Here is a 24,934-nt window from a genome sequence, read left to right on the forward strand (position 1 = left end):
GTAAGACAATAAAATATATAGAAGACCCCTTCACAGAACACTTTTTACTAGAGAATTGGCTTATCCAACTCCATAATTTTCATTGCCAGTGGCTACAATGAAGCAGCAAGACTAATTATGATATTAACAATTTCCTCTGCTTTAAACGAAAACACACAAAATACAAAATATTAATTAAACATTGAATCATATTCTTGACACACCATCAATTAGCTAGGTTCATATATATTGCTAATATAACACATAGTATGTTGTTCCTAACTCACAACCATTATCATCATGTCAAAATTGCATGAATGTCATCTTTTCAAAAACAAGAAACTAAACAAAAAAATAAAATATATTTGATCAATCTCCAGCAGTGCAGCAACCATCAGTGCAACAGGATGCTAGGAATCTTCAGCATTAAGATGAAGTTAAGCAAGTGGCTTCTTTATGGGGCAATCTTCACTGCCACTACAACCATCAAGATAAACTCACAATCTTCAGCATCCTTCAACATCGTCTTCACTGCCAGTGGCTGAAGGATTCCATCAAAGCATCCATGATTCCATTCCTCCATGTCCAGACATACCAAATTATAAAGGCAGGAATCATCTCTGGTACAATTGATAATGAAAAAAAAAAGGGCAGCCCGGTGCACTAAAGCTCCCGCTATGTGCGGGGTCCGGGGAAGGGCCTGACCACAAGGGTCTATTGTACGCAGCCTTGCCTTGCATTTCTGCCAGAGGCTTTCCAAGGCTTGAACCCGTGACCTCCTGGTCACATGGCAGCAACTTTACCAGTTACTCCAAGGCTCCCCTTCACAATTAGATAATGAAAAAATATGTATAATTTTTTTTATGCAAACTAATGTGAAAGTGTATAGTTAAGGATTGTTCTCATATACTCCTCATTTATACTCAATAAAAGCATACATACCGCATTTACCTATCAATGTGAGCCAAGTTTAGCAAGATACAGCTGAAGTTCTATGGAAATTTCATCCTCATCGGTGTTTGATCCATCACAATCTAAAAATAGAAGACGTTAAACTATAAAGTAAGGCTATTATAAAATAACCAAATAAATCGCAATATGTAAATGATGACTTACCTTCTTTTTCGCATAGCCAATCTTTAGCACACAACTTTGCTTCAGCGTTTGCAGGTAAAATAGAACTTTGAAACTTTTCAATAATACAACCTCCAATCCTAAAGGTATATTTTGAAGTTACCATGGTAATAGGTATGCTCAAGATATCTTGTGCCATCAATGAGAGTTCTGGATATCTTTCTCTATTTTCCTTCTAATATTCAAGTACATCCAAATTTGGATTCACTTTACGATAAAGTTTTGGCTCCTTCAAGTACAAATCTAATTGTGTTTTATCTTTACGAGACTCCAACTGATTCTCAAACATGTCAAATTCCTCAAGATCATCCCTCGTTTCATTGTTGCTTGTATCAAAAACGTTCTCCCCTAAGAGAGAAATTGTGGTTGGAGGTCTCAAGTATTTTCTAAATAACAATTGTAAATGATCTACAACTTTTTCAACCTTAACATCAACGGTCATAGGATCTATCTTAGCAAAGCAAAATTTCACAAAATTCAATTTATATCGGGGATCAAGGACAATGGAAATTGATAAAATCATACTATACGACCTCAAATATTTTTTAAACTTCTATAGAATCAATGTAGCTATATTATTCATAACTCGGTCACTGCTATTTTCTGCTTCCTTTAGCAACATTTGAATTTTCCATATATTCGGTAAATACAAATTTGCAGTTGGATATTTGCTTCTACAAAATAGTGTAATGATCTCATAAAATGGCTTCAAAAATTTAGTAATACTCTCTACCCTTTTAGATTCTTCCTCTGAAAGACTATAGTTAAAATTAATATCAAGGATTTTATATTGAATATAATCTTGTTGGTAGAGAACTATCAAGCATCTAGTAAGTGGAATTCCAATGAGTAATTACATCTTGGCGAAGCTTCTTTGAACACAGTAACCCATGATTGTCAATGCATTCCATAAATTTCAATATTCTTCCTTCTGAATGTTTAATGTTCTTAACACCTTCTCTTACTTTTTCAATAGCTTCATCTTCTTTTTCCAAACTAGCCTTCACTATTAAATTCAAAATATGGTTCCCATAACCAACATGAAAGAACTTTCCATCACAAACTAAAGAACGCATTAGAGATAAATATTCTTTTAAATAATCTACCACACCATTATTGCAACTAGCATTATCCAAAGTAAGAGTGAAAATCTTTTTTTCAATGCCCCATTTCTTAATAAACTCGACAAGTAAAGGACCTAAAACTGAACCAGAATCTGGAGACAGAACATGACGAAAGATTAACACTCTTTTTTGAAGATTCCAATTCAAATCAACATAATAAGAGGTTAAAAACATTTGATACTACGGAAGTCCACATGTCTGAAGTCAGATAATTCTACTAGGAATCATTGCAAGCTCACACTTTAAAAATTCTTTATCCCTTTCATATAATTTTAATATATCAGCCTTAGTTTTATTTGTTGAAATATTTTTTACCATTGCATTTAAGTACGAATGGATATCCCTATTTCATTGATGTTCAACAAATCTAAAAGGATAATTTTATGCTTTACAATAGCAACAGACACTTTCTCATGATAAGTTATTTGATAAATGGTGCATATCTGTGTTCTTGTCTGTTATCCAAGTGTATAGCTATATGATGCATCATATTTGAAGTACCAGCATCGGGTAAAAATACTTCCTTACATACCTGACATTGATCTTTTAACCTTTCACTTTCTCTAGTACGAGGCAATTTCGTAAAAGTATTCCAAACAATTGAAGTGCTTCTTTTTTATCATTTTCTCGAGATAGACAAACTGATCTCTCAAGAACCCTCATTAGCCTCCATTTATATATCTGACCTCTTTCAAATAACAATAGAAGAGTTTTATAGACATAAAAGAGTTCTTTACAACTTAATGATGAGAAAGAACTCATCAAAAGTTTCCACCAGAACTAGTACAGGAGCAAGAAGAGTAACAGAGAGATGCAAAAAGAGTTAAAGGCTGAAGGCTTGAAGATACGGGTGCAATTATGGTTCTATTTAATGCTCTTTCTACTAATGTTGTTATTAGTTTGATTTTCCACATATAAGTTACCTTTTTCTATCACTAATCTATCCTGAATTGCACCTCAGATTACTTTTGTTGAGTGTATTGTATGTGGAGTTATGTTCCTAATGGTTGATCTATTCATCAAAACTCAAAAGCACCTTTTGGAACTTGCAAAAGAAAGTAAGAAACTCAAATAAATACATACCTCAATAATCAATAATGGAGTCGTTAGCAAAGAGCAAGAGAAAGCGAGCGGTGTCTGATCCTCAACTTGCCACTTGCGTCTTGTGGGTTGTGGCAGCAGGTAGGTCAATTAGGGATTTTGCAAAACAAGAGTAAAAGATTGATCTATTCTAGGTCTTAAATGGGTACCCATAGCTTACCCATTTTAACCATATTTATTTGGGCTTTTAAAATTAGCTGAAGTCCATATTTATCCATTTAAAAATGAGTGATCCAACTCTTTTAATATGGGTAAAATGGGTTGATTTTACTAATATGGGCTGAAATTGTCACCCCTAATACATAAGGTCTACTGATTTTTATGATGTTCATGATACATTATATACTAATCATGATAAATCAATTTCTGCATTCTATGTTGTTTTTGATACATAAGGTCGTTTACTTTCACTATACATAACTTGTTCTATATGTATATGTATTCACAACAAAGTGTCTCACATTAATATACATAAGTTCACGATGTATCTTTGACTGTCCATGTTCCTAATATATAAGTTCTATATGTATCATTTATTCTAACGTATCATGTTATGTTTTGTTTCATAAAGTAAGATATTTAATGTGTTAGGTCTCATTTATATTTATTCAATATATTCTGTCAATGCGGAGATTGAAGTATGTCATCAAAAAGATCCCTTCCCACTCTTTGAGATTCGAAACTGCATATACCATTAATTTTATTGATGATTTCAAATCATCAATAGGTGAAGAAGATATCCAGTTGTTTAGGCAAGTCATTTTTGGTCACTACCTAGATATGCCACAATGTAATTTTCAAGGTCAAATAATAAAATGTCTTTTACTTCTTGATTTGTACATTTGTCACATTTAAGGTAACGTACTCCATTTCTCGATCAAGGGATTTTATATCATTATCAATTTTCAATGTATCGATAATATCAATGAATTTCGGTATCCGAATGTACCTCCAAGTAGATTGTTATCTAGATATTTCCCTAGTGCAATAAATGATGTAAACAAAGGACATTTGGTTCAGCATTTCTAGATGGAAGGATGGAAAACTAATGAAGACGTTGTTCAGATTACTATTTTCTACTTGATCCACACTTTTATCTTTTCTCAACTAGATAATTCACCTATTTCTGTTGATGATTTTAGGATGGTAGAGGATGGAAAATATGAGCAGTTCCCTTGGGGTCAAATTGCATTTTTTAAATCGCTGAAAGGCATGAGACATGAGTTTACTACTGCCAAACAAATGTATCATTTGGGCGGCATGTCATACGTTCTCAATGCATGGATTTACGAATGTGCATTTCAAGCCCCTTATAAAATTTTTGTAAGAGTGGATGATCATATCTTCAAAATTCTTAATTGGCGTATTGTTGCGGTCAAACCCAAATATGAGACCTTTATATCTAAAACTTTCAGTGAGGTTTATTTCATAAAATCTTATTTATATTTATATCAAATGTATATATCATTTGATGCTTATTAACTGTAGTTTAAGATTATTTAGTTTTCAATTATGTATTGATTCAGTATACATAACATTTCTTATATATTTAATAATATTGAATCTGATACATTAATGTCTCTATCATAAACCCATGATACATATTGATCCTTGTTTTTATTTTTTCTGCTCTTCACTTTTATTTTTTCCAATATTCATGCTCCAATCTTGTCACAACACAAGATAAACTGGAATTACTTGACATCCCTGGCAATGAACCTCCTACTGAAGCTACTATAGCAGTTACCAAGCCCAAACGACCCCCGGCCCGTAGATCTAAAAGGATCCAGCCATAGTCCTGACCAACCTCAAGAACTCTCTAGCTTTGAGGACTTTTCAACTAAACCACCTGAAGACTTGTTAAGAAGATCTGGTCGTGTTACCGATACATGTTCTCCACCTCCTCCCAAAAGAAGGAAGACTGCCTCTGATAAAAAAAATCAATTCCAGCAAAAACGCCTAAAAAGAAAAAGATGTCTTACCACCAAAAAAAAACTTATTTTCACTACTTTAAAACCAGTGGCAAAGCCAGTAGGAGAAGGTGAATCTTTTGGTCAATCAGACCAAATTGCTCTAGTGGATGTCAAAGTCCTAAAGAAGTTTCTAAAGAAATACATAAGTTATTAGTACAAAATTTAAGTTAGTCAGTACACATTTAATAAGTTGATACATTTTAATTTTTCATATTTGTGTATTAAGATTGATCGGAAGTTCAAGCGACTCGAGACTAAAATCTATCCAAACCTTACCGATATTTTGAAATCCATTGCGAATATAGTTCACCCACCCTCTGTCATGACCCAATATTGGGTGTGATGACACCTGTCATTTTCCATCGGACAAGTCAGCCTAAAACCCAACATGTCGATCAATAAAGCAAAAACAATCAAAATAGGTAAATAATAAAAAAAGTAAAAGTCTTTCAACTTAAAATTACCACCAAAGATTGATTGTCACATGTACAAACCGCTAAATATCAAAAACTGAAATGAAAGTACAAGTCTCAATATGTCTTCAACTCTCAAACAGAGTAAAACATAAAAATATAGAAAGTACGAGAACTCGCTGGATATCAATGGCTACCTCTCTCAACTCCAGAAGCCTTGAATGATCAAGATTAAATACGGTGATCAAAGTCTAGGCTCAAAACCTACATAAGTGTAGAAGCAAGGGTGAGTACCAAACAATGTGGTACCCAGCAAGCTAACTAGAAAAACTAAGTAAATCTAAAAGAATACATGAACTCCATTTCCAACCCAACCGAACCTCCAGACTACAACCTGCACAGAAATTAGCCCAACCTAACAATTCATACTATATAGTTCAATAAGATACAGATCAAAACTCAATATCACAAGATGTATCGTACAAGTACTCACAAGTCACAAATAAGCATTAAATTGTCAACATAGATGTGTAGAATATGTATATGCACACTCAATGATGATGCATGTGTACAATTACTGTCAAAGACTTTGGTATGATAAACTCTGATTGGAAATGACCTCGGCCTTATAATCTCTGACCAAAAATGACCTCAGTCCCACAAACTCACCAAAAATGACCTTGGAAATATGCTCTCGCCGAAAATGACCTCAATAATATAATCCCACTGGACATGACTTCGATAATATAATATCATCGAAAATGACCTCAGCCTATCAATCACTCACTAGAAATTACCTCGGTAATATAATCCCGCCGAAAATGACATCGGCCTATCAATCTCTCACTGGAAATGACTTCGACAATATAATCTCACAGGAAATGACCTCGATAATAAAATATAGCCGAAAATGACCTCGGCCTATTTATCTCTCACTGAAAATGACCTTGGCAATATAATCCCTTTGAAAATGACCTCAACAATGTAATCTCATTGAAAATGACCTCAGCCTATCAATCTCTCATTGGAAAATGACCTTGGTAATATAATCTTGCTGAAAATGACCTCGGCCTATCAATATCTCATCGAAAATGACCTTGGCAATATATTCTTACTAGAAATGACCTCGGCCTATCAATCTCTCACCGGAAATAACCTCGGTAATATCATATCTCTGACCAAAAATGACATTGGTCTCACAATCCTATACCTCTCATCACAGTGTTCAAAACAAATGCAAAAAGCATGCTCATACAAGTAATAAGGAATAATCAATTTAGAAAAACTGCAATCATAATTAGACTATCAAGTATTTCATCAAATACATGTAGACATCTAGATTACAGCATGTAATATTCAATACTCAATAATATCACACATCACCTTTTATTAACCCCATCAATTCATTTTAGATTATTTAAAATCACAATTGAACCCATAACCTCATCCCCATTTCACCCCAACATATATACAATGGGATATTCGATAATTCTAAGAGATTCACGAAGTTTTAAGAGTCCACTTGCCTTAGAAAATACACAATTGGTCACTCCACGTAAGCTTTCCCCTTCCGAATGCACTCCAATTCACCACAATTTATACAAATTCAATTTCCCAATCAAAACATGAAACCAACGATATCCATATCATATTTTTGGAAATTGAGAAGAAATTGACCCAAAATGTCCGAAAAACTCAATCTCGAAATGAGCAGAAAATTTTAAAACTCTTTACATAAACAACATCCTCAAGGTATTTGGAGTTACTAGTAAAAATGGAAGTAGATTTGGACTTAAAATGAGCTCACAATCATCAAAACATTGAAACTAATTCAAGTTCTTAAAAACCCAACCTCTCCAATTTAAAAACCTTAATTTCATGCTAAAACTCTCAAATAATCAATGGGTAATCAGGATTGGAAGTTAGAATCACTTACCCCAAAGTTTTTCCATGAAATCTCCTCTGAAAATTGCCTCTCCAAGCTTAAATATCACCAAAAATGGGGAAAATAGGCTAGACATTGGCTTTGTAACTGTTCAGTGGTCGTTTGGTCTCTGCGAACGCAGATCACTAAGTCTACGAATGGAGAGGCTAACTAGACGTCCCTCCGTAAATGTGGAGAATGGAAAATTGTCCTTCCGCAAATGCAGACAAGCCTCTGCGAACGCGGGCAAGTCTCCACGAACGCGGAGAAGGACTCTCAGGCACTAGATGACAGCAATGTTACTTAAGTCTCCAAGTCTCCGAATGACCCTCGAGATTTATTCGGAACCCCATATAGATAAACCATATATGCAACCCTACTAAAATTGATATTTCGAACTAAACGGAACCATCAGAATTTGATTTCAAGGACTTCTTGACCCGAAAACCAAAAAGTCGCAACTTAGACGAATATTATGCCTCAAATGACCAAAACACCCTCAAATCTTCCAAAATCTAAATAGGAACTCTTCCTAGGCATAAAATCACCCTCCAAATCCAACGGAGTCATGAGAATTCAATTATGAACATCCAATTCTCAAATGTTGACCAAAGTCAAACTTATGGCCAAAAACTTAACAATTTCCAATTCAATCCTTCAAATACATGATATGACCCCAAATATGATTCTGTCAACTCTCCTAGACCAATTTCAACATTCTGGAACTGATGGAATTGACGAAATCTAGTTTCGAGACTCAAAACTCTAAATGACCTCAAATACCATTTTTGAGTCATTCTAAACCTTTAGAACTCAAAATTTATCAAAAATCTCAACTTTTCAAGACTATGGAACTGACATCAAATATCAAGCAAATATGACTCGAGAAAACTTCCAGGAGGGGTAAAATAGTCTTTTTACAAAAATTTCTAAACATGACTTTTGGAGTCATTACATCATCCACCACTAAAAACCATGTTCGTCCTCGAACATAAAGTAAAAGAACAAGAATACTCACCGCTACCAAGAGTCCGAGGCGTAACCTTCAAGTTCAGTATTTGTCTGCACTAAGTAAACCCATCCTTAGATCATATCATCAGAAACCACTACCAAACTGAACTTTCAAATCAAACTGTGATGGATCTACAAGTCATGAGTAATTCCTAAGTCATGGACTATCCCATGTGCCTAATCTAAATCGAAATCCTATAAACTGCAGCATAACCATCAGAACAAATCTTCCGTTATATAACCACGAGAGAATTCTGAACCCATACTAAAAAATTAAGGTGAGCCTGAATCAGCCACCACCCACTCATAACACACAAACCATCACAAACTCTAGCAAAATCATGATCTCATAGCCAAACCTTCCCACAAGATTAAGTAATACAAACTCGATTTATAAAAATCGGGTACTCATCAAGGGGAATCAAATTTATCTAACCCAAAGGATAAAATGGTCAAGCAACCATCTAGCGAGAGATACCCTCGAGCACACAGAACCTCAAACAATATTATAAAATTACCAGATCAGTCGTTGTAATTGTAAACAACCCCTCAGGGTCAATAATATATAGTCGGAACATGAACTCAATGACAAGATATACAATAAGACTGCCAGTCGGTGCTAATATATATGGTTTTCCTTTGATAAGATTCCATAAGCAAGGTGACACTTGTAAAATTCCAAAGCCCTTCAGCCGCCCCAAGGCAACACCAAATACGCCATATCTGAATTGACCAAACCTATAAAGAATCTTACCCTACCAAGAAGGCATAGATCGGTACATCCGATCCACCACTAAGAATCCATCCATGAAAGTGAAAGCACGTATGTGCATAGACATGGAATCATACTCCAAAACTATGTTTGAAAGAAAGTAAGTGGTCATATAAGAATGTACAGAACCAAAATCGAATAACAAAAGATATTTCTTTCATAGTGTCTGTAACACACATTCCCATCCACCTATCTTCATAATCAACCAGACTTATGTTATAATAATCGTAAACATACTCAATTTATCAATTTTTACATATTCCTTACAAAAACCCACTGAAGCCAACACTCTTAATACAAACCAGAACATCACCATCACACCGACCAGTTACTTTACTCTCAGACATCACTAGTATCCGGGTATTCTTAGCAATATATTATTGTCTCCCAAATCTCAAACTATGGATCGTTTCCCTTCCATTTAAGCATTCCACAATAGGTACGAATCCCACCAATTGCTAATAAACAAAATTTCTGTCACGACCCAACTCCGTAGGCCATGACTGGGGTCTGACCTGGACCCCTGTATACATAAATCTCAACTATAAAAACTATACACAAGAATCCATAGGGTGATAGAAAATTTATCTGCATATAGCCTCTTTCATTTGCACCATGTCATGCAAGGGCCGACAAGGCTGCCTTAACATAATAACATTTATAATATGCCATATAGGCACAACTGAATCAAACTCGTAAACAACCCACCTACATATATCTACAGACCTCTAAAAATATTAACAATGAGATATAGTGGGATAGGGCCCCCGTCGTACCCCTGAATAAACAACAATATACATTATACGATCAGCACCAAAAACTAGGCTTCGGAATAGTGGAGCACTTTCGACATAAGTGAGTGGGAGTCCTAAGCTGGCGGATCTCCAAAGTAAGTACATGTACCTGTGCACATGAAATGCAGCCCTCCTCCCCCCTTCCCTCGAAGAAAGAAAGATCAGTACGATATATGTACTGAGTATGTAAAACATAACACATTATGGCTGAGACCATAACTGAAACAAGGATGCAAAGGACAAGGGTAACAATTAACAAATTAATGTACTTGCACCTTAGGACACATAGTCATATACATCATCATACGTTGTGCCCGTCTCGCTAAGGAATTCGACATCACAACTATTTCATCATATTACCATATCACCATATCATCATCCCCTCTCATCATGTATATTATTTCATTAGGTCATCATATACGGCATCATATCATCGTATACGGCATAATCTTATTGTATATGTCATCATAATACATTTGGTCCACTATGGGGCTCGGCTCACAAGTGTATCCCTATATTTTTATATGCATGCCTGCGTAAGTATCTGGCCCTTTAGTAAGGGACTCAGTGAAAGAGTAGTGTACATAACGTACCATATTCGGCCTTTTTATGGGACTTGATGCCATTATCACATAGTAAAATACACCGAGGAACATTTGGCCTGATCCATAATTTAAAACAATGCCGAGGAACATATGGATCGATTTATATTTTTATCATATCATATATATATATCCGGCCCAAGACTTGGTGAATACCTTTATCACATACAGCGTTATCGTATGGTATATGCTATTTCATCATCGTATACTTCATACATATATATATATAGCTGGCCTGGGACTCAGTGAAAAAGTAATAAACACGATAACATTCTCGGCCCATCGTAGGACTCAGTAAAAGAAGGATTACCATATGCACGAGTAGAGTAGTGAGAAACCATATGCAACTACGTCATCTCCTGAGACTCAATGAAATAGTTAATTGAATCGTCACTTGAAGACCAGAAAAGTTATTCTATGAAATACCCTTTAGATGTTATTAGGGATTTCAACAATTAGGGCCTCAGGAATCACAGGCGTGTACCAAGATAATGCCACACAGTTTATGCAATCAAAAACACAATTTATGCAATCAGACACATAGCTTATACAATCACAGATACAACTTATGCAATCAGAGACATTTATCCTCTCAGAGACTTTTAGAATAGGAGCTTATATTTCTACTTACTATTCAAAATATAGGTGGCTCGGGAGTAGTAATCTTACTACTTTAGGAATCTTAGTATTCAGAGATGACTATGAGTCACGAATTATGTCCAGAACCTCTAAATAGAATTATCTCTAAACTCATATCATACATCATTTCCCTTACCTTAAGCCCCTTTCAAAGAGAGAAATAGACAAGCCTTATATGTACTACTTATCATCCTACAGAAGAATTGAAAGGCAAGGACTCCACTTATTGCAGGATTTCTAACATCCAAAAGTGAACAAGGGTCTTGAGTCCTACTTAATGCTTTATGAATGGAATGAATCCCAAATTTCGTATATATATTAACTGTAATCCAGCTTGCCTCGTTACCTCCTTAACCTAATAACATGAGAGTAATACTGAGGTTAATGACCTTTTGCTTTCCGATTTCCAAATCTACAACCAAGTACCCATAGGAATCATTTTCTTATCCAATACCCTCGACTAGTTTGTTACTAGTTTCAAAGTTACCAAAAATCGGGCAGCATCTCCCCTATAACTTTAACATCCCCAAGATTTCAACTCGGACACCGTGTCAACAACCATACCAAAAAAAACAACCAGAAGCATATACACAAGTAAATTACTTCAACATTACACAATACAAACTCCAAACAACTCGCCCGAAGCTACGATATCAAAATAGAGTTTTTAATCTTTATTTCGCAAAACCTTTAACAATACAAAATGGAAGGTCGTTTGGAAGAAACCAGCAGTAAACACACCCCTTTTAGAACACTTTACATCCCTAAAACATGCCATCCAACTATATGCAACCGTAGCACCACAATTGCAACATACTACTCGACTTCGATTTAATTACGACGACTTCAATTTAGTTTGTTTCTAACATCAAGCATCCTTATGCAATTTTTCAAATTTCAACCATATTTAAGACATGTAATATATCTTATAATATCATCATAAACTCCAATTTTAAAGGAAAAACCTTACCTTTCCTGAAAGTCGCTAAACTCACCAAAACTTACCTCGGAAGTTCCTTTAGCGCGACTAAAACTTTGTGGCTGCTTGCTAACATTTTAGTGCTGCTCCAAACCATAAATTTACATTACTAACATCTTCATAAAATAGTGGTATATCCTAGATAATTAATTCATGGAATAAAATCGGAGGCTTACCTTTCTTTCTCCTTGGCCGAACCTACTCTCTCTCTAGTTCTAGATTTTTCTTCTCTTCTTTCTCTCTCTAGAAGTCTCTTGAACTAGGAAGTTAAATGAATTTATTGTAGATAAGAATGAGTCATAACATATATATATATATAGTCTACTTTAGGGGGTGATACATGTCAACCCCTAAGTGGTAACACATGTCAAGCCCTAAGTGATGACATGTGTCTAGCCTTCATTGGGACAACACATCCCTTCCTCCAATCTTCCCTATCATGAGGTGTCGCATTCTCCCTTCCTTAGAGTTGTTTGATAGCGTTATGGACTATCCGGATCCCATGGTAATTTCTAAGAAGCTTGAGAAGCTTTAATAAACTTAAGAATCCTTCCAAAAACTTAAGAACCTTTCAAGACACTTAAGAAGCTTAAGAACCTTCCAAGGTACAAAAGTATGGGGTGTAAAATCCTTCCCCCCTTTAGAACATTCATCCTCGAATGTGAACTAAAACCCTCCTCAAGATCTTATACCGACTATATAGAGATTTTCTCTTTTCCATCGCAATAACACATACTTTCACCGAGCAATCAATATCAGAGTTCCAAAGGTTGGGATTACCTGTAGACATAGAGAATAGGTATGGATACTTGTGCTTCATTTCCCTTTCAGCTTCCTAGGTTATTTCTTTGCGACTCTTGTTTTTCCATAACACCTTGATGAAAGCTACGTCCTTAATTCACCACCCCCTTCTCCGCCGATCCAAGATGGTGACCGGTTGCTTCTCATAGGATAACTCCTCTATGAACTAGATATCCTTTGCAGAATTTACTCAGGATGGATCACCAACACACTTGCGAAGCATCGATACTTAGAAGACTGGATGTACTGCTTCCGGATCCGCCGATAAGTCCAACTTGTAGGCAACCTTGCCTATTTGGTGGAGGGTCTGATAAGAGCTAATGCATCTCGGACTAAGGTCCTCTTTCATGCTGGCTCTCATCACTTTCTCTTTGGATGAAACTTTTGAGAGTGCTTAATTATAACTTGAAACTCTAGAGATCGACGTTGATTATCCATGTATGACTTCTTTCGACTCAGAGCTGCTAATAATCTCTCCCGAATAAGCTTCACCTTCTATATACTTATTGAACCACCTCTAGGCATATTAGTCGTGTTTTACTAGCATCAAACCAATCAATTGGCGACCTACATTATCTGCCATACCAAGTCCCGTATGGCGCCATCTGGATATTAGAATAATAGTTAATATCGTAAGTACTTTTGACAGGTGGTAGGTAATTATTTGAGCTACCTTTGGAGTCAACCGTATAGGCCCGCAACATATCATCTAACATTTATCTAGTAAGCTTAGTCTATCCATCAGTTTGAGGGTAAAATGGTGTACGAAGACCTATTTGTCTTCCCAATCTCTTCATAAACTGATCTTCGGTAGTTAATTGTAACTTAGGCTCCTTCGTCTAGGAAAATAGCTATGGGAACTCCGTAAGGTCCTACCACCTTCTTGACCTATAATTTCACACCATATTGGCTGAGCAGGTAGTCTTTGATTGGAGGAAAATGGGTTGATCTTCTTAATCCGCGGATAACATTCCAGATAGAATTATCTGTCTAGGGAGTACAAAGTGAGTCTTGTATCCAAGGTCACATTGTGGAATCTTCGACCTTGTATATTACTTTTTGCCTTCTTTAGATGACATCAACTGGTACCCTCACCTTTTTGGGTCTTGTTTTTTGCCCATCAGAGTTGGATACCAAGTTGTGCTGAAGTCCCCTCACGCAATGACCTGTATAGCCATTCCATGGTTTACCTATTATTAACTGGTATTATATTGAAGAATTATGGAATACAAGTGTGTCATCTGTTAGTAATCAGCTAATCCTACTTGCTTTGCTTAAGCCCTTTAGAAATTCCCATAACGTAACTTATAACACTCTAGGTACATAATATCGTGTCATTGCTCTGCCGCTAGTTTGGATTCTTCCATCTCATGCGATCATAGCAGCACTAATGCACCGAATCCCATGGGAATTTCGAAGTTAAACGTGCTTGGGCGAGAGTATTACTAGGATGGGTGATCCCCCCGAGAAGTCCTCATGTCACATTCCATTGCAATCCTTGCAATAATGTGTGAAGGCACTCAACCAAGCCCAAGATTTACCTTAGCATCTCCTTTACCTTGCCCTCTCCACCCCTGTCTTACACTCGACGTCGGGATAGATCGTTGGTTCAACTATGGCTAGGTCTTATTTTTCCCTTAGTACTCACCCAATCTCAGTAGTTTGGTCTAACCCATCTTGACATCTCTCTGTAACTTATCCAAAATATCCTAGCTCCTTTTCTCGTGTACTTCTCACTTGACCCTATACTCAACATGTACGTATCCATAGGTTGCATAACTATTCTGATACAACCTGTATAAGATAGACATAATTTTTTTATGTCCTGACCCATCTTGCTTTACATATTGACTTCACACTAGAACTTGCTCGCGCCAATGCTATTTTGTCCTACTCCTTTCTTTTCTTCTTTTACATACTCCTTGGTCTCCTCATTTCCTACTGTAAGAGATTTTCTATTCTTTCTCCTTGCTACTTGTATGTCACCATATCAGCGGTCAATAACGTTATTGCCATATCTTAATCTTTACCCAAACACGGCCCTACTACCCTTTACACGGTCCTTAGTTTGCTCAGTCCTACTCTCTTATCGTATTCACCCCTTGTGGTAGGCACCCATCCCTTAGGGTTCTACCAATGATTCTTCACACGGTCTCAGATACCGCGGCTCCTATCTATTTATTGTTGGCCTTGAGCTCCTGCTAACTTGTACCAGTATGGGATCTCGCTTGAAATTTAAGCGTTCCTGTCAACATGTTATAGCGTCAGTTGATTTCATCTTATGCGTGTATTTCTCTTATCCACTTCCCCCGTTTAGGGCGTACCCATGTCATACTCTATTTATTTTCAACTGTTCATATGTATATGATTCTGTTCCAACATATTTGACATACTGCACCATGTCTCCACCTTCTATAAACTCATCTATACTTTAGGTTGCCTCTGTAAGAAACCTTAATACAACCATGGGGTGCTTAGAATTCTCGATAAATAGTACACAATCTAGTCCAAGTACTAGTACTCGAGTCATATAACTAATGTAGTAGCTTAGTTGAAGCCGCATTTCCTTCATCCCAATCAATACGTCACTAGTGCTTATAATCATGTCCGATTGTCTATTCGGGGCACTTATACTTTGATGACACATGTTTCTAGCTTTGCTATAACACTATCTTCATCCCAGTGAATACTACTTGTTCCTCTTAATGGACTCGCAATGCATCAAGGGTCTTACAGAGATACCTCCCTCATCCTTGAGGGGTCTTACTATTTTCTACGGTAGAGGTACATATACACAATACCCCTTTCTACTTCATGCACTTTCATCCTTATTGTGTACTCGATGCTGACTTCTAATCTTATTCACAATCACATTCTTTAGTTACTTCGTTACTAGGCCCTACGTACTTTCATGATGATCCTCATTATATTCACACTATATTCTGCTCATGGTCAATCCCGGAGAGTAATATTTCTTAACCTTTATTCAAGATCCTTACTCTAGACTAATTCCACCTGGTGGAGCAAGTGTACTTAACCCCCTTATCCATGCTCGTCATTCTCATCCTTAATACCTCGCAAGCAGTCTTAAGACGTTCATATCCATCACCATTCTTCTTAACATATCAGTATCGACCTTCCAATTACCACCCATTCTGCAATTTACTTATTTCCTAAAGTCAGTTATACTCCTAGTTTAGTCAGATCTTATCGTTACCGTGGATACAATCTCTCAAGATATACTACAACCTTATATCTGATTCTCTTTTTATTTCAAAAAAGAATTGGTAGAGTTTCCTCTATATTCCTTACTATCCCAAACCTGCACTCAGGAAATACCAATAATGCCTCACAGGTCCAACATATATATATTCATATCACCGCCACACAGGGCACCCAATATCAACAACAGTATAAAATAATGGACTTACCTTGTATGTCCAACTCGAACTACACCGGTTACACTTTTCTTTCTACTTTTCCCTTCAATCTTCAACTTTACATTTCAATCATAGTTCAATCTTTTTACCTTATCCAGCATGCCTCTTTCACACCATTACTTACATGTATACTGGGTAGATTCCAATATCATACGTCATTTTCTCCTGTCGATGTCATTCTTCAGCTAAAATCAAAGGTTAGAGAAAGGAATTTCATGTCCTATGGCTAGGCTCTATCGCACGATCTTAGCTATGAAAGAAAGGTGACATCCTAAATTCCCTATAGCCTCCTATTTATAGATGTGGTGCACAACACACCGATAAATAAGACTCTACTAGACATGGTCTGTAGACATTCAGAGAAAGGACCGCTCTGATACGACTTTTGTTATGACCCAACTTCATAGGCCGTGGTCCGACCTGCACCCCTATATACATAAATCTCAACTATAAGAACTATACACAAAAATCTAGAGGGTGATAGCAAATTCGTCTGTATATAGCCTCTTTTATTTGCACCATGTCATGCAAGGGCCGACAAGGCTGCCTTAACATAATAATATTTATAATATGCTATATAGGCACAACTGAATCAAACTCGTATACAACCCACCTACATATGTCTACAGACCTCTAAGAATATTAACAGTGACATATAGCGGGATAGGGCCCCAATCGTACCCCTGAATAAACAACTATATACATTATACGATCAGCACCAAAAGCTAGGCTCCGGAATAGAGGAGCACTTCCGACATAGCTGAGTGGGAGTCCTAAGCTAGCGGATCTCCAAAGTAAGTACATGTACCAGCGGGTATGAAACGCAGCCCCCCTCGAAGAAAGGGAGGTCTGTATGATATATGTACTGAGTATGTAAAACATAACACATCATGGCTGAGACATTAACTGAAACAAAGATGTAGGGGACAAGGGTAACAATTAACAAATTAATATACCTGCACCTTAGGACATGTAGCCATATACATCATCATACGTTGTGCCCGGCTCGCCAAGGAACTCGGTATTATAACTATTTCATCATATTACCATATCACCATATCATCATCCTCTCTCATCATGTTTATTTTTTCATCAGGTCATCGTATACGACATCATATCATCATATACGGCATAATCTTATTGTATATATCATCATAGTATATCCGGTCTACTATGGGGCTCGTGGTCACAAGTGTATCCCTATATTTTCATATGCATGCCTACATAAGTATCCGGCCCTTTAGTGAGGGACTCGGTGAAAGATTAGTGTACATAACGTACTGCACCCGGCCCCTTTATGGGACTCGGTGCCATTATCACATATTAAAATATACCGAGGAACATTCGGCCCAATCCATAATTTAAAACAATACCGAGAAACGTACGGCTCGATCTATATTTTCATCATATCATATCATATCATATCATATCATATATATATAGCTTGGGACTCGGTGAATAACTTCATCACATATGACGTCATCATATGCTTCAACTTCATCGTATATAGCATTTCATCATCGTATACTTCATACATACATATATATAGCCAGCTTGGGACTCAGTGAAGGAGTAATAAAGTTATGCACGATAATGTTCCCAGCCCATTGTGGGACTCAGTGAAAGAAAGGTTACCATATGCACGAGTAGAGTAGTGAGCAACCATATACAACTAGGTCATCTCCTGAGACTCAATGAAACATTCAAGTAAACCGTCACTTGAAGACCAGAAAAGTAATTCTATGAAATACCCTTTAGATGGTATTAGGGATTTCATCAATTAGGGCCTCAGGAATCACAAGCGTGTACCAAGATAATGCCACACAGTTTATGCAATCAAAGACACAATTTATGCAATCAGACACATAGCTTATACAATCAGAGATACAGCTTATGCAATCAGAGACATTTATCCTCTCAGAAACTTTCAGAATAGGAGCTTATATTTCCACTTACTATTCAACATATAGGTGGCTCGGGAGTAGTAATCTTACTACTTTAGGACTTTTAGTATTTAGAGATGACTACGAGTCACGAACTACGTCCAGAACCTCTAAATAGAATTATCTCTAAACTCATATCATACATCATTTCCCTTACCTTAAGCCTCTTTCAAAGAGAGAAATAGGCAAGCCTTATATGTACTACTTATCATCCTACAGAAGACTTGAAAGGCGAGGACTCCACTTATTGCAGGATTTCTAACATCCAAAAGTGAACAAGGGTCTTGAGTCCTACTCAATGCTTCATGAATGGAATGAATCCCAAATTTCGTATATATATAACTTAAGGCTAAGACATGCCAAAAGAAAAGAAAGGGTAAGCTTTACATACCTTTTGTAGATTAACTGTAATCCAGCTCGCCTCATTACCTCCTTGACCTAATAAATGAGGGTAATACTGAGGTTAATGACCTTTCTCTTTCCGATTTCTAACTCTACAACCAATTACCTATAGGAATCATTTCCTTATCTAATACCCTCGACTAGTTTGTTACTAGTTTTAAAGTTATCGAAAATCGGGCAGTATCTCCCCGATAACTTTAACATCCCTGAGATTTTAACTTGGAAACTGTGTCAACAACCATACCAACAACAACAACCAGAAGCATATACACAAGTAAATTACTTCAACATTACACAATACAAACTCCAAACAACTCGCCCGAAGCTACGATATCAAAATAGAGTTTTTAATCTTTATTTCGCAAAACCTTTAACAATACAAAATGGAAGGTCGTTTGGAAGAAACCAGCAGTAAACACACCCCTTTTAGAACACTTTACATCCCTAAAACATGCCATCCAACTATATGCAACCGTAGCACCACAATTGCAACATACTACTCGACTTCGATTTAATTACGACGACTTCAATTTAGTTTGTTTCTAACATCAAGCATCCTTATGCAATTTTTCAAATTTCAACCTTATTTAAGACATGTAATATACCTTATAACATCATCATAAACTCCAATTTTAAAGGGAAAACCTTACCTTGCCCGAAACTCGCCAAACTCGCCAAAACTTGCCTCAAACGTTCCTTCAGCGTGAGTAAAACTTTGTGGTTGCTTGCTAACGTTTTGGTACTGCTCCAAACCATAAATTTACATTAGTAACATCTTCATAACATCTTGTTATACCCTATATAATTAATTCACAGAATGAAATTGGAGTCTTACCTTTATTTCTCCTTTGCCGAACCTACTCTCTCTCTCTAGTTCTAGATTTTTCTTCTCTTCTTTCTTTCTCTAGAAGTCTCTTGAACTAGGAAGATAAATGACTTTATTGTAGATAAGAATGAGTCACAACATATATATATATATATATGTTACTTTAGGGGGTGACACATGTCAACCCCTAAGTGGTGACACATGTCAAGCCCTAAGTGGTGACACATGTCGAGCCCTCATTGGGCCAACACATCCCTTCCTCCTACCATAAGCTGCCACATGGAAGGTGGGGTCTACCTATTTGCTCCAGATGCTGCCACATGGCACTCTCCCTTGATGCCACATAGAACTCTCTCATGCTTCCATGTGTCACTCTCTTTTCCTCCTCATGGGATCGTAATCTCGTCTTACTTTACGAACCTATGTAATCCTTGCTTCGTAATCTTGGTATGTACCCAAGTAGCTTAAGTATGTAAGATTTCCAAGTTGGTAGCTTATGTAAGTAAGTCGATTCCTACAACTCATTATTTGGTCTCCAACTTCTTCCGAATTCTTACAACGCTATTTCTAATCTTCCCTATCATTAGGTGTTACCTTCTCCCTTCCTTAGAGTTGTTTGATAGAGTTATGGACTATCCGGCTCCCATGGTAACTTCTAAGAAGCTTGAGAAGCTTTAATAAACTTAAGAATCCTTCCAAAAACTTAAGAACCTTTCAAGATACTTAAGAAGATTAAGAACCTTCCAAGGTACAAAAGTACGGGGTGCAACATTTTCGAACCTTATAGTAGTTTTCCATTGAGGTAAAACTATTGAATCACGACCGATAACAATTCCATGCAATCCTTCTCTTACCCAGTTTCAACTACTATTCAGCCCATCATATACCTTATGCCAAACTTAAAGATATTCTTGGTCACCCTAATATTTCTTTATACCATGGGCACATAACCTTATTTATCATCAATTACCTATGTAACGCATTACCATAGTCTGGGTTGTCCCATCAATAGAGTTAGTAATCCAGCTCAAGATCCTCAATAACCAAATAGAACTATAAGATCTTCTAGTGGTGCATCCATAAGTCACCTACCATAATTGAAAAATCTGACCCAACGCAAAATGCATAACTTCTCATACATCATCGTTTATCACCAACACCAATACCGGGTGTTCAGAAAGTAGCTGATGACCCATCATACATCTGTGCCTAAACCAGTCCACCTTGCATTGTCATATCTAAACTCAAAGGCAAAAATCCATACCATCCTCAACCTTGAACTAAGGATTTACATGTGATATCTTATTTCTTCACATCTTGACTTGTGCCCATTGCGCAAGACTCTTGTTTCTTTCCGTAACTCATTTATCATTATTGTTCCATGGCCAACATCTACGGCATAGTACCTTTTACCTTAAATCAAACTTCTCGAATGACTTCATTGAATCCTTTTACAATCAAAATTAGTAAAATCTATAACTCAAACCATGCACCGGCCCTTCCAAAGGCTCGACGATAGACACAATCAATCATTTCTTACCTTGACAAAACCAACTATCACGATTGTAGACTTACAATGCAACACCAAAATTCGATTCAAACCAGGTAATTCAATCTCATTTATCAATCGACATTAGTCCATACCTCAAAGATTTTATGCAATCACATATGTTAGCTTATCATTAGACACTTATACATCGATCTTATCCTGTCCCTCATTAGAAACCCAAATGGTGCCAATTGTCAGACTCAAGATCACTATAGAACTTACCACAATACTAGAGCCAAATGTCCATAGACTTCACTCTCGAAGCATGCTCAACCCGACTGATGAACACCAGAGACTATTCCCATAACCAAAACAAGACAGATGAAGCTATGTGTTCCTGAACCCTACTTTCCGCATAACTATACTACTCATCAAGTAGTAGCAATCAAAATTTTAGATACTCACAAGTCATCATTATCATACTGGATCCCCTTAACCAAAAGCCATTACCACATAGTTTCATCCTAATCAGAGTCTATCCTGAACTACAATTACCGTGCTCAGCCACCTTTGCCATCATCACAGAGTTAGATTTATCATCTATTTGATACCTCAAACTTGTTATACTATCTAATTCCGTGAATTAACCTATTCCCATATGTATTCTCTTGCTGGTACACTCACTCTCCTTTATGCAAGTATACTTATTGAAACTTACTTACCCATAGCTTATTATTTCGATATCAGTCTACCCCTTTTGGCTTATCCTGGAGTAATCGGTCCCCTAGATAATCATGCCAACCATATCGTACCTTGCAAAAGAGACAAGACATGATTAATGCACTCAATCCACCATAATAACTTTTCTTATAATCAACGCTTAACTCAAGCATTCATAGTAACAACCACTTGATTCCTCAACCGATAATGCAACATCAAACCTCATAACCCAAGTAGGTGAAACAATTGAGAACTCTTTGGATATCTCCATTTCCATATATCACTACTACCATAGTGTGAGCATCCGTTGGATCCACCATTCTATCTTATCATATCTATTGAGAGGATTATACTCAACTAGCCCACATATTTATACCCCTTAAGTTACTGCAAAATAATACCAAGCAATTCCGTCTTCATCCAAAAGCTATTTGCACCTTCTGTATGTCAGGCCGATACCAGAAGCAAGACGACCCATAACCCTATAAAAGAGAACACAAGTACCATCGTAGCAGTTATTTTGACTCTCTCTGATATACACCACACACCCATTCCTTTTTGACGAACTTCACAGACTGTAGTGTTCATGGTCACAGTTCTTATAACATAATCACTCCCTTAATCATACCATCCTTAATTCTTGAACCGCTTCAAATATCATATGATCTATTCAAGCGCTATCCCTACGGTTGAATAATTGCTTGGAAGGGTATGACATTCATGAAGTCCCTCAACCCTCGCTTATCCTTAAATACGATATCATCGAAACATATCACTGAACCATAACCTTTCTCTCCCCTTTCGAATCGAAAAGCATCCCAAGTTTGACAACACACCCTTTCCTTAAATATATCACTTCCGCCTCAATACCAGATCCAAAACTGAAACCAACCAATGATATATCAACTGCACGTACGCAGGACCAAGCACAAACAATCACTATAAGTGAGAGAATAGAGTGAAGCGATAGAAATTAGATCGTACCAAGAACGCACGATAGAGAATAAAGAAGTGAAGGGCTTTCCTAATAGTCTTAATAGCCTCCCAAATATAAGTACAGACATCTCCTTACTAATCCTCGAGACTCTACTTAGACTTGGTTTGTACACGTAAGACCTATAAACCTAGGGCTCTGATACCAATTTTTCATGACCTAATTTTGGGTGTGATGGCACCTGTCCTTTTCCACCTGACAAGTCAGCCTAAAACCTAATATTTTGATCAATAAAGAGGAAATAGTAAAAATGGGTAAATAATAAACAAAAGTGGAAGTCTTTCAACTTAAAATTACCACCAAAGATTGATTGTCACATGTATAAGCTGCTAAATATCAAAAATTGAAAGAAAGTACAAATCACAATATGTCATCAACTCTCAAACAGAGTAAAGTATAAAAATACAGGAAGTACGAGAGTTCGCTGGATATTAATGACTATCTCTCTCAACTCCTAGGAGCCTTGAATGATCAAGAATACAGACGATGATCAAAGTCTGTCTCGAAACCTACATAAGTGTAGAAGCAAGGGTAAGTACCAAATAATTCGATACCCAGCAAGCTAACTAGAAACACTAAGTAAATCTAAAATAATACAATAACTCTGTTTCAAACTCAACCGAATCTCCAGACTACAACCTACATAGAAATCCACTCAACCTAATAGTTCATACTATACCATTCAATAAGATGATTAGGGCTCAATAGCACAAGATGTATCGTACAAGTACTCACAAGCCACAAATAAGAATCAAATGTCAACATAGATATGCATAATATGTATATGCACACTCAATAATCATGCATGTGTGCAATTGCCGGCAAAGACCTTGGCATGATAAACTCTGACCGGAAATGACCTTGGCCTCATAATCTCTTACCGAAAATAACCTCAGTCCCATAACCTCTCCAAAAATAACCTCGGCCATATGCTCTCACCGGAAATGACCTCGATAATGTAATCCGGCTGAAAATGACCTTGACAATATAATCTCACCAGAAATGACATCGGCCTATCAATCCCTCACTAGAAATGACCTTGGCCAATCTCTCACCAAAAATGACCTCAATAATTTAATCTCATTGAAAATGACCTCAACAATATGATCTCGCTAAAAATGACCTCGACCTATCAATCTCTTATCTAAAATGACCTCGGTAGTTTAATCTCGCCGAAAATAACCTCGGTAATATAATCTCATCAAAAATGACCTCAACCTATCAATCTCTTGCTGACCAATATAATCTCACTAGAAATAACCTCGGCCTATCAATTTCTCACTAAAAATGACCTCAGCAATATAGTCTTATCAGAAATGACCTCGGCCTATCAATCTCTCACCGAAAATGACCTCTGAAATATCATATCTCTGACCAAATATGACCTCGGTCTCATAATCCTATACCTCTCATCATAGTGTTTAGAACCAATGAAAACAGCATGCTCACACAAGTAATGAGGAAGAATAAATTTAGACTAACCACAATCACAATTAGACTATCAAGTATTTCATCAAATACACGTAAACATATAGATTACGACATATAATATTCAATACTCAACAATATCACACATCACTTTTTATTAACCTCATCAATGCATTTTAGATTAGTTCATATCACAATTGTCCTTCCGTAAACACGAGCAAGCCTCCGTGAACGCGGAGAATGAACTTCATTTCTTCTGCAAATGCAGGCAAGTCTTCTCGAACGCGGAGAAGGACTCTCAGGCACCAGATGACAGCAATGTTACTTAAGTCTTCAAGTTTCTGAATGACCCTCGGGATTTATTCGAAACTCCGTATAGACAAACCATATATGCAACCCTACTAAACTCGATATTTCAAACTCAACAGAACATTGAGATTTGATTT

At 36.7% G+C, this 24,934-nt stretch overlaps 1 long non-coding RNA gene and 1 pseudogene across 1 annotated transcript; one reads left to right on the forward strand and one right to left on the reverse strand.

Moving 5' to 3' along the window:
• Positions 1-265: 265 nt before the first annotated feature.
• Positions 266-3,311, reverse strand: LOC129870783 (uncharacterized). Its single transcript, XR_008762129.1, has 3 exons — positions 1,096-3,311; positions 931-1,013; positions 266-599 (listed from the first exon to the last, which is right to left on the reverse strand). It is a non-coding gene; the product is annotated as an uncharacterized LOC129870783 (long non-coding RNA).
• An 11,303-nt stretch (positions 3,312-14,614) lies between these two features.
• LOC129871774 (5S ribosomal RNA) lies at positions 14,615-14,734 on the forward strand (annotated as a pseudogene).
• Positions 14,735-24,934: the final 10,200 nt, after the last annotated feature.

Source organism: Solanum dulcamara, chromosome 10 (genome assembly GCF_947179165.1).
Source record: "Solanum dulcamara chromosome 10, daSolDulc1.2, whole genome shotgun sequence".
In the NCBI taxonomy this organism is placed as follows: Eukaryota; Viridiplantae; Streptophyta; class Magnoliopsida; order Solanales; family Solanaceae; genus Solanum; species Solanum dulcamara.